This window comes from Falco rusticolus, chromosome Z (genome assembly GCF_015220075.1).
Source record: "Falco rusticolus isolate bFalRus1 chromosome Z, bFalRus1.pri, whole genome shotgun sequence".
Taxonomy (NCBI): Eukaryota; Metazoa; Chordata; class Aves; order Falconiformes; family Falconidae; genus Falco; species Falco rusticolus.
Window position 1 is genome coordinate 39,300,431 of NC_051210.1, and position 13,610 is coordinate 39,314,040.

Below are 13,610 nucleotides of genomic sequence, written 5' to 3' on the forward strand. Positions count from 1 at the left end.
GTCAACCTGCCAAGCCTCACCATATTTATATTTCAGCCATCGCCCTCCATACCAAAAAGTCTTTAACTGTTTGTCTTGCTTAATTGCAGCGCATGTTTCACATTCAGAGGTTACCTGTGCAATAGTGTCCATGGTTAAGCCCACCCCTTGATCCCAGGTTCATCTATATGTTGCATCTCTTCCTTGATGACCTGAAGTGTCATGGGCCCACCAAGCTATAAATAATTCACCTTTATGTTGTCAATCCAAATCTACTCAAGCCACTTCATCCTTGGATGCCTTATCTACCTGCTGATTGTTTAAATGTTCCTCAGGGGCCCATCTCTTGGGTACATGAGCATCTACATGACATGCTTTTACAACCAGGTTCTCCAACTGAGCAGCAGTATCTTGCCATAATGCAGCAGCCCAGATGGATTTACCTCTGTGTTGACAATCACTCTGCCTCTGTTCCTGCATCCACCCCCACAGGGCATATGGCAGCATCCATGAGTCAGGATAGAGGTAAAGTATCGGCCACCTTTCTCATTCAGTAACATCTAAAGCCAGCTGGATAGCTTTTACCTCTGCAAACTGACTTGATCCACTTTCTCCTTTAGCATTTTCTGTGACTTGTCACAGGGGACTCCGTACAGCCACCTTCCACCTCTGGTGCATTCCTACAATGTGGCAGGACCCATCAGTAAACAAGGCATGTTGCTTCTAATGTTCTGGCAGTTCATTGTACAACAGGGCTTCTTCAGCACGTGTCACCTCTTCCTCTGGTCACATCCCAAAATCTTTATGTTCTGGCCAGTCCATAATAATTTCCAGAATTCCTGGATGACTGGGATTTCCTCTCTGACCTTGTTGTGTAATCAGCGCAACCCACTTACTCCATGTAGCACCAGCTGTGTGATGTGCAGAGGAAACCCTCCCTTTAAACACCCAGCCCAGCACTGGTAACCGGGGCGCCAGGAGGAGCTGCTCTTCAGTACCAATCACTTCCGAAGCAGCTCAAACCCCTTCATAATCTGCCAGCATCTCTTTTTCAGTTGGAATATAGCGTGCCTCAGAGCTTCTGTATCCCTGACTCCCAAAGCCCAAAGGTCATCCTCGAGTTTCCCCTCTTGCTTTCTGCCAGAGGCTCCAGGTAGGGCCATTCTCCCCAGCTGCAGTGTAGAGCACATTCTTTACATCTTGCCCTGTCCAGATTGGACCAAGGACTACTGCATCTCCTGTTTAATTTCTTCAAAGGCTTGTCATTCCTTATGGACCTACTTGAAAATATTCTGCTTCTGGGTCACTTGAGAGAGAGGGATTACAATCAGAGCATAATTTGGTTGCCAGCCAGGGTTAAACCACGACAAAATACAACACTGAAGGACTACAGGAATAACGGAATACTGACAGGGCAAAAAAGACCTGGAGAATACCCCAGGGTTCAGAAAAGAGAAAATAAAGCTCAGGACAGTTTAAGAGAAAGTTTTTCTGTCCAAGCCTCCTTCCACCAGCATAAAGGCAAAAATCTGATATTCTCTCTGAAGTCCTACCATCACTTTCTCGTCAGTAAGTTTGTTCACAATTTCCTGATAAACCATGATTTTCCAGAATTGTTCAGGTACATGACAGTAGGGGGGAAGGAAAAAAAAAAAAAAAAAAGTAGACTTGGGACCCTTACTACTTGATTCCTTAGCTGTGTACATTATTACCAGCAATAGCACATGAAAAGCTATCTGAAGAACTTCAAGTTACTGACTTGTCCTGTCATACTTTTCTGGTAATCCAATCTGATTTGCTCATGACCCATAATTCAGTGGTATTCACTTCAGCTATTAGTGAACCATGTCATAAGTTTGTGCACTGAAAATATTGAGACAATACCGTCAAACACTTCAGCAAAGCACCATAAGATATGAGTGCCAGATAACAAACCCTTATACAAGGGCATATTAGAAACACACCATCTTGCTCACCTTTCTGAAGGGATGGTCTTACAGGTACCATTTGAAAACAATTGCTCTAATTCTGGCTTGCAAGGGAAAACAATAGCACTCTACAAAAATAAAATCAGCACAAATGAAATAAAGAGTCCACATAATTTCTTTGCCAGTTTCATTATGCCTAAGTATATTGCCCCTTTAAAATTGCAACATTTATCAAAAATTATTATAAACATATTTATAATTATATAATTGCAAATTATATTATTAAATCATATTATGTTTCTAATTAATTGTTTTTATTAAAAAAAAATTATCCAATGTGAGAACAGTGTCAAATCTAGACACTTAAGTACGCAAATTGCTGGGTGTTCTAGAGGGCAATTGAGACAGCTTTCTCCCAAAATCCTAAATTGCAGAGATCCTAAGTTGTATATTGAGAGTCAGAAAGACAACCACAGCCTCTCCCTCATCATCACATCATGACCTGCTGAAGTGTGTTTGAGGTTTGTGTTCTGACATAATGGGAGCTAAAAGTCATAATCACTCCATCTATCAGCAAAGCACTGGGAAATATCCTTAGCCATCCAGGGAGACTGAGATAGTATAAAAGATTTATTTTAATTGTAGATAAGTTTGGAGCCACAAACTCTGAAAATTGTTTCAAGAAGGATATGCAGAAGAAGGATCCAAGATATGGGGAAGAAGGATTGTTTTAAATGTACCAGTGTTTTAGGATATGTAATACTAACTCCTCCTGAAAGACACATGAGATACAAAAATATAAAACTGCTGAGTTTCTTGGCTATAGAAGCTGCACAACCTATACCAGTCTCTACTAAAACCTGTTTTTAAAATGTGTTTCCTTGTCTTTTTTCTCAAGCTGTACTTTCCTGGTCACATTATCATGTAATTAAAGGGTCACAGCTGAAAACATTTTTCACTGAAGGGGAAATCAGCGTGTACCTACAATATCCAAGACAGCCAGGTGCTGACAGATTCCTTAGTACATCTTTCCTCAGAATCAGTCTTAAAGATCAAAGGAACATTGTTTTTTTAAGGCAGAGGCATCTCTAGCTATCTCCTGAAAAAGAGAGCAGATGATAATTGATGTGTGCTGGAGTGCATGATGTGCAAGCAAAGTGGTTTGTTAGCAATTAAAACTAAGGCAGGAAACCATCAACTTGATTGTTTTCCTACAGAGTTAGAAAGAAAACCCACATAAAACATCAGAAACTGTTACTGATAGTCACTGCTGGCCTGCAAGAACAAATCGTCCTTTGGTATTTTGTAAACAGCATTTCAAATTAAATTGTATGAATACAGAAAACAGCAGTTATATAACTTATCAAGTGCTAATCATTTAAAGACTATTTCATTGCTGAATACCCAGCTTGTGATGGGACTTAGAATAACCCTTTCTCTGTTTCCCCAGAAAGGCTGGAAAAGCAGTAACAGCCTTACAATAAAAACAATTTAGCAATACAAACAATAAGAGGACTGCAAAAACTCAATATTGTTTACAATGGAAAAATAAAAACATACAAAACAAGTAAAACCTAAACTTTTTTAGGAATGACAGCTTTCAGGTGTAGAATGGGAGTGCATAAATAGATGTTGTCACACCAAGCTTCCCGCACCCTAAATTCATGGAACTGAGCTAAATTCCTGCTCTTTTATTACGCATATCCGCTTTAATTAGAAAGGGCAATTAAATTACTACTTTAGCTCTACAAAACTCTGTTTTATCAGGAGACGCCACTCTTTCTCCTACATTACTTCCTCTTGCCTTCCTATTTTGTACAGCAGCTTTCAAAATCCATTTACCAGTACAAAAAGAGTATAAGCTATGCCTGTCCTGAAATTCTGCTCACAGTGTGATTGCCCAGTAGACCCAAGTGCAGATGCAGAAAATTCTGGCAGACAACACTTGTCTGCTAGAACAGTTTCACACATAACCCAGTGACATATATCTAGAAAGCACAGCTCTCTTCCAGTAAGGTGCGGTTCAGCAGAATTACATTGGCAAACATTGAAGAGACAGGTAGACATTTTTGTTTCCTCCAAGCCAAAAAAAATAATACAACAAAAAGTCCATACTCTATAGGCTGAGGAGCTGTGGTGAGGATTGTCAACAACCACTAAACATGGCACATCATACATTTTTCTAGACATCATCACCAGGATTGCACTTAATTTCTGGGCTAAGGATCACAGCCCTTGGAGGATGCATGAAATCCTTATACTATGCCTGCTACAGTGTATTCAGGAAAAGAGGGCTGCATGTCAGTCACCCCAGGTCCACTTTAGATCAGATACACTGTAACATGTAACATCATGAAGCAACAGAAATTAGCAACACACATTTTTATGCTAAAGTTTTTATTTAAAGCTCCCATCAGGTATGAGTGTCTGTGTACAGATTGATACAGGGCATAACTGATGAGGAAAGATGCATTTCTCACTGTAATACACAACAGCTAAATTGCTGCCCAAAAGGACAATCCTGTTTCCAGTCCCTCATCACCTGCTCCAGGACAGTCTTTCTTTGTGGCTGTTAGCTGCTTGATTAGCCCAGCTGTCATGGGAAACTTTAGCCTAAATGTACAGTTGCACAAGGAGCCAAGCTCATCTAAACAGCATGCTGCTGTTGGGAAAGGACTGCGCTTACTCCCTTCATGTCCTTCCCCCTTTCCTTCAGCCATCCCCTGAGCCACCCATATCTTACAGCAACCCTGGTGTGTGCTGCAGCCTTCAGCAGGATGACTAAATCCACCAACCCTTCCAGAAGGACCTCAGAATCGCTGGGGTTGATCTTGAATCACTAGATCACTTATCACTGGAGTTCAGTCTTGGAAATGCATGGTAAGGAATGGGGAAAATAGGTATTTATTTTTTAACCACAATGAACTGTTTAAGTTATCTTGAACTTATTTTATGATGATTTTAACTATATATTCCTTGTAAGTCAGCAATGTTTTCTGAAACTTTTGCTGTTACCCCTTGGGTTTTCTACTTTCTTACCTTACTATTTGAAAATATTACTTGAGTATTTAATCTGAGTCTGAAGTTTACTGCATGAATGATAATCTTGCCTCTTCTTCCCTGTTTTAGTATGTTGATATTTCATTCATTTCTAAATAATCAGATTACACAAACACGGGTATCTTGCTGTTTCAGGTATGGCCTTCACACAAGGGTCCTCTAGCTGAATTTTTACTTCCAGTAACAAATCATGCTTTGCTGTGAATGTTTACACTTTGGATTAGCACAGCATTCATTTTAATTAAATGCAAACAACATCCAACCTTTTTTTTTTTTTTTTTTTTTTTTTATTTTTGGCTTCTTTTGGTATTAAAAAATCATGGTTTTGTCAGTTCACAAAGGTTTTCTTCTCTCGCATTGTCCTAGAATCACCTCTCACCAGCCAACAGCCTTTTCACTGTTGCACTACACACTCATGTAAATACAACCACATCACATTGTCTTCAAGTAGCAGCTCCTCTATTTTCAATAACATGGCAGAAATCTCTCCATATTAAAAAATCATATATTTTTCATAGTGCTGAATTTATTCCATTTGACAGCTTCTGAACTCTCTCTGACCTGTTAACATTGATTGTTATTCCTTTACTTGCTGCTGCACCATTGACTCTTCAACCACGTATTGAAAGAAACATTCAGAAGCCTCATCCTCACAGCCAGCAAGCAGTAAACTGCCAGCCAGTTATATATTCATATACATGTTACCACCTGTTCATAGACCTTCATGTACACTTAATTTCTTGCACCATATCCTTTTGGGCATCACCTTACTGTAACTTCTGTCCTTTGCAAAGTCTGAATATAAATCACATACTTGTGCAGTAACATTCTGTTGCATTGAACATTCTCTGAAAGGAAGCACAAGAGGTCACACAACAAAGAATTGCTCAGTCCTGTCTTGCTTCAAATCATTATCATTAGACATTTCTTGCCATATGTGTGTCCTGATTTCAGCTGGGATAGAGTTAATTTTCTTGGTGGCTAGTGCAGTCCTGTGTTTTGGATTTGTTTTGGAAATAGTGTGGTTGGGGACTTTTTGATTTTTCAGGCCTTGCCAGTGAGATGGCTGGAGGGGCCCAGGAAATTAGGAGGGAACACAAGCAGGACAGCTGGCCCAAACCAGCCAAAGGGGTATTCCACACCATGGGTTGTCATGCTTGGTATATAAACCAAGAGGGTTTGGCTGGGGCTGCCAGTCACTGCTCAGGACCAGCAGGGCATCGGTCAGCGGGTGGTGAGCAGTTGTACTGTCTGTCACTTGCTTTCATTTCTCCCTTCCCTTTGGATTTCATTCCTCTCCTCTTCTCCTTCATTTCATTATAACTGTTACTGTTATTATTGTTCTTGTATTTTTATTTTATCTCAATTGCTAAACTATCCTTATCTCAACCCTCAAGTTTTACATTCCTTTCCGATTTTCCTCCCCACGTCCCCGAGTTGGGGGGAGAATAATGAAGCACCTGTGTGGGGCTTAATTACTGGCTGGGGTTAAACCACGACAATGTGTTGGCACTAGAAAAGGCCAAATACAGCTAAGATCTGGAGGTGATTTGGATTCAGAATATGGGAGCAAAGAAACCTTTAGGATAATTGCATCAAATACTACTGCTTCTAGGCAGCTAAATGGAATTTTTTTAGATCTGTGGGATTTGTATAAAGCAAAATGAAATTCAGCAGCCCCAGAAATCAGTTTTAGAGTGAAATAGTACAACTACTCCACATTTTATTTCCTGGTGGCTTTTCCCATCTTTCACTTATTGTAATGAAAGTTATACACTTTATTCAGCATAATCAATAACAAATTGACTTCTTAAATCCTAATAAAATTTTGTGGCTGTTGCAGTTACTATATTGGATAGAAAGTCAGTGGAAAAGCTAACCTTACCAGAAGACTGGAGAACAAAAAAACCCCTGTTTTCTCTTGATACTACTTAGATAGGTGTTAGGGAAAACCCTAAATCAAACATTTGCTATGTCTGATCTCTGATCATTCATCAGCTTTGCATATCTTGAAGGCACAGGTGCCTGATTATTAGTGCTAGCAGCTCTTATTCAAGACACATAGCTCAGATAAGAGTAATAAATGCCTTCATAAAGGAAAAGTTTTTAACCAGTGGTACCAATGCTTCTTCAGCAAACTTAGGGTGTAAAGAGCCTTAAAAATATTAAAGCAGTATCACTTTCTCATTTTTATTTTTCCCACATACCCAATGTTAAATGTATAACTACTTTAAAACACTTCTCTTAGAACTGAAAAGAAACAAAAAATGGTATGGGAATCATTACGGGGTCTAGGATTGAAGAATTTGGATTAATTTCTGAGATATAACAAATCTCGTGTGCTTTAAAGGAATCACTTAATCTGTATCTGAAATGCTCCACTAGTTAGATTTTGTGCCTTAGGTAAGTAATATTATTGGATGATGATCTTGGTTATCTTATCTAAACACAAAAAATAAATATCTCAATAAACATAATAAACAAAAATATTTTAAGGTTTCAGACCCTCTAATGATTTGTAAGCAATAGCCGGGAACAAATAGCATAAATTTTAACCCTGGTGGATTTAGAAGAATTTATAATGTCCAAGATGCAAATTATAAGACATTCTGGAGTTGAAATTGTGTATTTAACTTAAACCTAATTCCCATTTAATAATGAGTACAAAACTGACTGCCTAAGAATGGTGGCAAGAAATTATCTCCCAAGTACAGAACAATTCTGTGTCAAACAAGAAAGCATCATATTATATATAGACATGTCTCTGCAATTTTTTCAAATTCTTTCCTCTTGCCAAGTTAACAAGACTCCTCTGCTCTGTAAGTGACAGACAGAGATAATATTACTTAATAATTTTTGGTGGTGTCACAGTCCGAAGCAAAGAAAACAACACAAATGTGAACAGCAATCTTTACTCCAAGAAAGCTGAAACTGAAAAGCAAACAAGTGAGGATTTTTCTTTTTCCGCATTTGTGAAGGGAAAAGAAGGATAAGAAGGTTCAATTAAAATGTGCGTAACATAATTATGTTATTAATAAACGTGCCTTTTGAGAAGCAAGTTTCACCTAAATATTATGAAAATGAAGATTTATCAAGTATATTTTTATATGAACTACACAATTATAATTTCTACTTCTGTCACAGAGATATATATGAAATCTGCTACAGTGGAGATTCAGGCCACTGACGCAGAATTGGAAGTCAGTGTCCTGATTACCTAATTCACATAATTCACTAATTTTTCCAGTTTCATTTCTGACACAAAAGTGTGCTTTAAAAATTATTTCCCTATTTCTATTTATCTACAAACTACTTCATTTAAACATTTGTAAAAATACAGTTGGACAAGTATTTCTCTTAATTGAGAGATTTTATTTATTCTTATGTTCCTGTTAAGGTTTTCCTCCAAACTAAAGACCTGATTTATACCTGTGTGTTTTTCATTTAATTAATGGATAGATGTGATTTTTCTATGAGATGTTAAATGATTCAATAAATGTAACCTGAAATTAAATAGATTCTATATCAAACCAAAGATTATTCATAATCATGATTATAGGTATAAGAAAATATAAAAAGTTCTCATTACATTATCACCAATTTCTAGAAAACAGAGTCACAGAATGGTCAGGATTGGAAGGGACCTCTGGAGATCATCTAGTCCAACCCCCTGCTAAAGCAGGGTCACCAAGAGCAGGTTGCTCAGAATCATGTCCAGGTGGGTTTTGAGTGTCTGCAGAGAAGGAGACTCCACAACCCCTCTGGGCAACCTGCTCCAGTGCTCTCTCAGCCTCAAAGTGAAGATGTTTTTCCTCACATTCAGGTGGAACTGCCTGTGTTGCAGTTTGTGCCCGTTGCCCCTTGTCCTGTTGCTGGGAACCACTGAAAAGTGCCTGGCCCTGTCATCTTCACATCTGCCCTTGAGACCTTTGTAGACATTGACAAAATCCCCTCTCAGTCTTTTCTCCAGGCTAAACAGGCTTTTCTCTCAGCCTTTCCTGATCAGGGAGATGCTCCAGTTCCCTCCTCACTGTTGTAGCCCTCCTCTGGACCCTCTCCAGTAGTTCCTTGTCTTTCTTGAACTGGGGGAGCCCAGCACTGGGCACAGCACTCCAGATGGGGCCTCACCAGGGCAGAGTAGAGGGGGAGGATCACCCCCCTCCACCCGCTGGCCACACTCCTCTTGATGCACCCCAGGGTGACATTGGCCTTCTTGCCCACAGGGTCACACTGCTGGCTCATGGTCCACTTGCTGTCCTCCAGGACTCCCAGGTCCTTCTCTGCAGAGCTGCCTTCCAGCAGGTCAGCCTCAGCCTGTGCTGGTGTGTGGGGTCGTTCCCCCCACGTGCAGGACCCTACACTTGCCTTTGTTGAACTTCGTTAGGTCCCTTTCCACCCAATTCTCCAGCCTGTTCAGGTCCCACTGAATGGCAGTGCAGGCTGCTGAGGTATCAGCTGCTCCTCCCAGTCTTGCATCATCAACAGACTTGCTGAGGATACACTCTGCCCCTTCATCCAGGTCACTGTTGAATGTTGAACAGGACTGGACCCAGTGCTGATCCCTGGGTAACACTGTGAGCTACAGGCCTCCAGCTAGACTCTGTGCCACTGATCACAGCCCTCTGAACTCTGCCATGCAACCAGTTCTCAGTCCACCTCACTGTCCACTCACCTGACCTACACTGCCTGTGTTTACCCATGAGGATGTTGTGGGAAACTGTGCAAAAGCCTTGCTGAGGTTAAGGTAGACAACATCCTCTTCTCTCCCCTCGTCTACCCAACCAGTAATTCCATCACAGGAGGCTGGTCAGGCATGACTTCCCCTTGGTGTTGACTACTCCTGATAACCTTCCTTTCCTCCACAGGCTTTGAGATGACCTCTAGGATGAGCTATTCCATCACCTCTCCAGGCATGCAGGTGGGGCTGACCAGCCTCTACTTGCCTGGGTCCTCCTTCTTGCCCTTTTTGAAGACTGGGGTGACATTGGCTTTCCTCCAGTCCTCAGGCACATCTCCTGTCCTCCATGACTTCTGAAAGATGATGGAGAGTGGCTTAGTGATAACATCTGCCAGCTGCCTCAACACTCCCATCAGGGCCCATGGATTTGGGGATGTCAGGTTTGCCTAAATTGTCTCTAATGTGTTCCTTCTTGGCCAAATGGAACTTTTCCTTTCTCCATACTTCGTCTCTTGCCTCCAGGGTCTGGGAAACCGAAGGGCCGGCCTTGGCAGTAAAGGCTGAAACAAAGGTGGCATTCAGTAACGTTGCCCTCTCTGTATCCTTTGTCACCAGGGCACCCACCTCATTCAGCAGTAGGCCCATGTTTTCCCTAATCATCCTTTTGCTACTGATGTACTTGAAGAAGTCCTTCTTGTTGTCCTTGACATCCTTTGTCAGATTTAATTCCAAACCAACCTTAGCCTTCCTCATTGCCTCCTGCATGTTCTGACAACATCTCTATATTCCTCCCAGGTGGCCTGTCCCTGTTTTCCACATCCCATAAACTTCCTTCTTCTTTCTATTAGAAGGCTATTCTAGGCTATCATCCATTGCTATACAACAGTGATGTATATTCCTGCTAATGTAAGAGTCTCAGACAACAGATTCATTGAATAAACATATTATTTCACTATGAACATGACTCGAGTATTCTGAAATGGCATATTGAATCTTTCTTAAAATTGAATCTTTCTTTAAAAGCATTTCTAATGGCTATATGGTTTACAGTCTCTTCTTAAAGTAAAGGCAGATGAAACTAAAATCACTTAAAAATTACCCTTGAAGAACAGATGGCTTCAATGCAAATGTGAAGTGTCTTGCAATTTGTGTACTATAAATTGAAAATTGGTTTTAAGACTTCCCTGTGTGTTTAGGATTACAATTTAAAATTTAGCCACTGTACTGTCACAAAGTGATTTCAGATTGTTACTTCTTGTATCTTTTTCCTTCTTTAACACTAAACACTATTAGTCCTGTTTGGTGCACGTGACATTTTTCAGCACATTTGACTCCCTTCTGGCTCTGTGTCCATATTTGTACAAATGAAATATATAGTATTGGAATTCAGAAGTATGTATAGGACTGCAGTCATAAAGAAGAATAACATTCGTGCTGCATCTGACATCAGAGTGTACCAAATGGCTATTTTAAAAAAATAGAGCTGATTAATAGTAGTTGGACCAAATTCAGGAACCAGCTAAGATGATATATGGCAAAAGAGTAAGAGTTTGGACTGAATTTGAAAGTGACAATGTATGGTTTAGGTCTGGGAATCCAGTGGTTAGGTTTAGAAATGGGGTTTTCACATAAGGCTTCAGTTGTGCGACAAGTATATGAGCACCTGAGGGACAATCAGGCACTAGGAGTGAAGCTAAAGGGGAACAGCAGCTAAAAGTTGCTGGCCCTAAAACCCTTGCTGAGACAGGCTCCAGGGTATGCCCATAAAGACATGCTGGGGAGATAGGGAGGGTGAGAAAAGCTTTATGGGCAAAGTCATTAATCTATAGGTGTAAAGGTTAACAGCTCACTGGCATCACCAAGGGACGTTATGGTTTAAAGAAGGAAAAGCCGAAAAACAGCTAAAGCTGAATAAGGTCAAAGGGAGTACAGGAGCCATCAGGCTGCACAAGCTACCTTTGCTCCAGAGACTGAAGAGGGTTGCTCAGCAAAGCCATGGTTAGAGACAAAGTTGAGGTGAAAGGGGCACTGACGCAGGTGGGACAGAGCAGGTACCAGGATATGTTTTAACAGTTGCATGAGTTCAGGTCACATGCCTGCGCTGGTATTTGTTGCTCAAATTTTATGTGCTGCTTTGTTAAGTTCAATGGTACATGCAGAAGAGACAGGAGCTGATGCTCTAGGAATAGGGTCTAGAAACAGTCTCAAAACAGGTATTTCCATTGCTGACTTTAGAGGAGTCTGGGTCCAGATGGACAGGACTAATAAAATCAGAGTGTGCCTGGGCCTGATAGGCTATGTTGCAGGCTGGCCACCTCAGTGATCACCCAAACATTAACCTGTTTTTTGACAAGACTTTCAGCTAAGATTAGGATTGAGTACAGAGTAAAGCAGAAACACTAATTTTTCCCCTCATGCAAGAGCTTCAAGTCAGAGTAGAAAGGCCTGTATCCGCCCATACGAAGCAGCTCAGCATGTTTAGACAATTTTCTGCAACCTGTTTCTTATGCAAATATTTGTTAAAGGTGCTGCAACATTTTATCTGCAAATAACATACTTCCAGTGGCAAATCACTGATTCAGCTTGATATGATTCTACCGCAGTGTAATTACAGACAAGCACTTCAAGTGCTTCCTATAGTTGACAAACTTGCATCATATTTTTAAGAGGACTTCAAACCTAAGAAGCCAGTATTAGAGGGGTGTCCCATTGCGGTATATACATAAGCAACCAGTGGGGCACTAACAGATCTACACTTGAGAACATGAACCAATGTTTTTGCTGAGACAAGTCAATGCACTTGCAAATAAGTTGTCCTGCTCCAAAATGAAAAATTTATTCTCAGGAATTAAAATAATTCATGTTTTTAACACTTTACGTGTAGACACAATTTCCAGTGGCTCTTATGGGCATTCAGCCAACAGAAGAGATGTTTTACAGCTTAGAGCACTTGAGAAATCTGGTTACATTTTGCTAGTACCCAACTCTACATACTGTCCTTTGATGCAACTTTAACACAGTCCAAACCTTTCCTGAATCTCAAATGATTACCACAAAGATAGAAACAATGGTGCTAACTTTCCTTATAGGTAACTCATTCTTCGCTTTCCTTTATCTGGCCTCCATTGTGGCAGATTTGATTGTGTGGTATGGAACACCAGAAGATTGTATTCACTGTGACAGAGAAGTGGGGCACAAAAGCAGCATCAGCCTTCAGGGTAAGTTCCTGAATACTTATACATGATTTGTATTTTGGCTTATTTTGGAGATGGCAGTAAACATCAGCTGAGAAAAATCTATGGAATGACCCACAAGGAGATTTGATCACAACATTTTGGAGGGATAAGTTATTAGCTCCTACAAATTATTTGTATCCATTTCCTTGATAATTCATAAGTGGTTCAGCAGTGTTTGGTTTATTCCTAGCTGTTACTTTCTTTCTTTCTTTTTTTTTTTTTTTTTACCCTGGTGTTTTCTTTCCTTCAAAACCTGTTGTATTTGATTACTGCTGGCCTATTAATGTTACTATTCCTTTTACAGTATGATCCTCACACCCTCATGTGAACGTTATTGCAGTACTTAATTTGATACTTTGTTGTCATATGTCAAAAAAACCCACCCTACACTCATGCTATCCTCTTGTCACTGTTACATGTTTAACAAGCAGTTTCTAGAGCCACAATCAGATCTGTACATGAAAAATTTTAAAACAGCAAGACCTTTGCCAGCCTTCCTCTTAGATACCATCCCAGCCCCACCTAGACCAAATCAGTCACTCAAACAGGAAATATGCATATACATCTGCAGGTTGTTCCTTCCTTGCTGCTAATATAGTCAAAAAGAGTCCAAATCCTTTTCATTCATTCACTAGTGCATAATGGCTACACTCATTTCCAAAAAAAATCACAAGCCCTTAGAGTAAATTAAACATTTGTATAGTTTGAAGCTGTAATTATCTTTTTAGA

The 13,610-nt window shown here is 40.2% G+C and overlaps 1 long non-coding RNA gene across 1 annotated transcript in view; it reads left to right on the plus strand.

Moving 5' to 3' along the window:
- The window catches only part of LOC119141507, a 95,819-nt gene that overhangs the window by 76,903 nt on the left and 5,306 nt on the right, over nucleotides 1-13,610 (plus strand). Inside the window, exon 2 of the long non-coding RNA XR_005101942.1 lies at nucleotides 12,735-12,863. This is a non-coding gene — a long non-coding RNA (uncharacterized LOC119141507). The remainder of the gene's footprint in view (nucleotides 1-12,734; nucleotides 12,864-13,610) is intronic.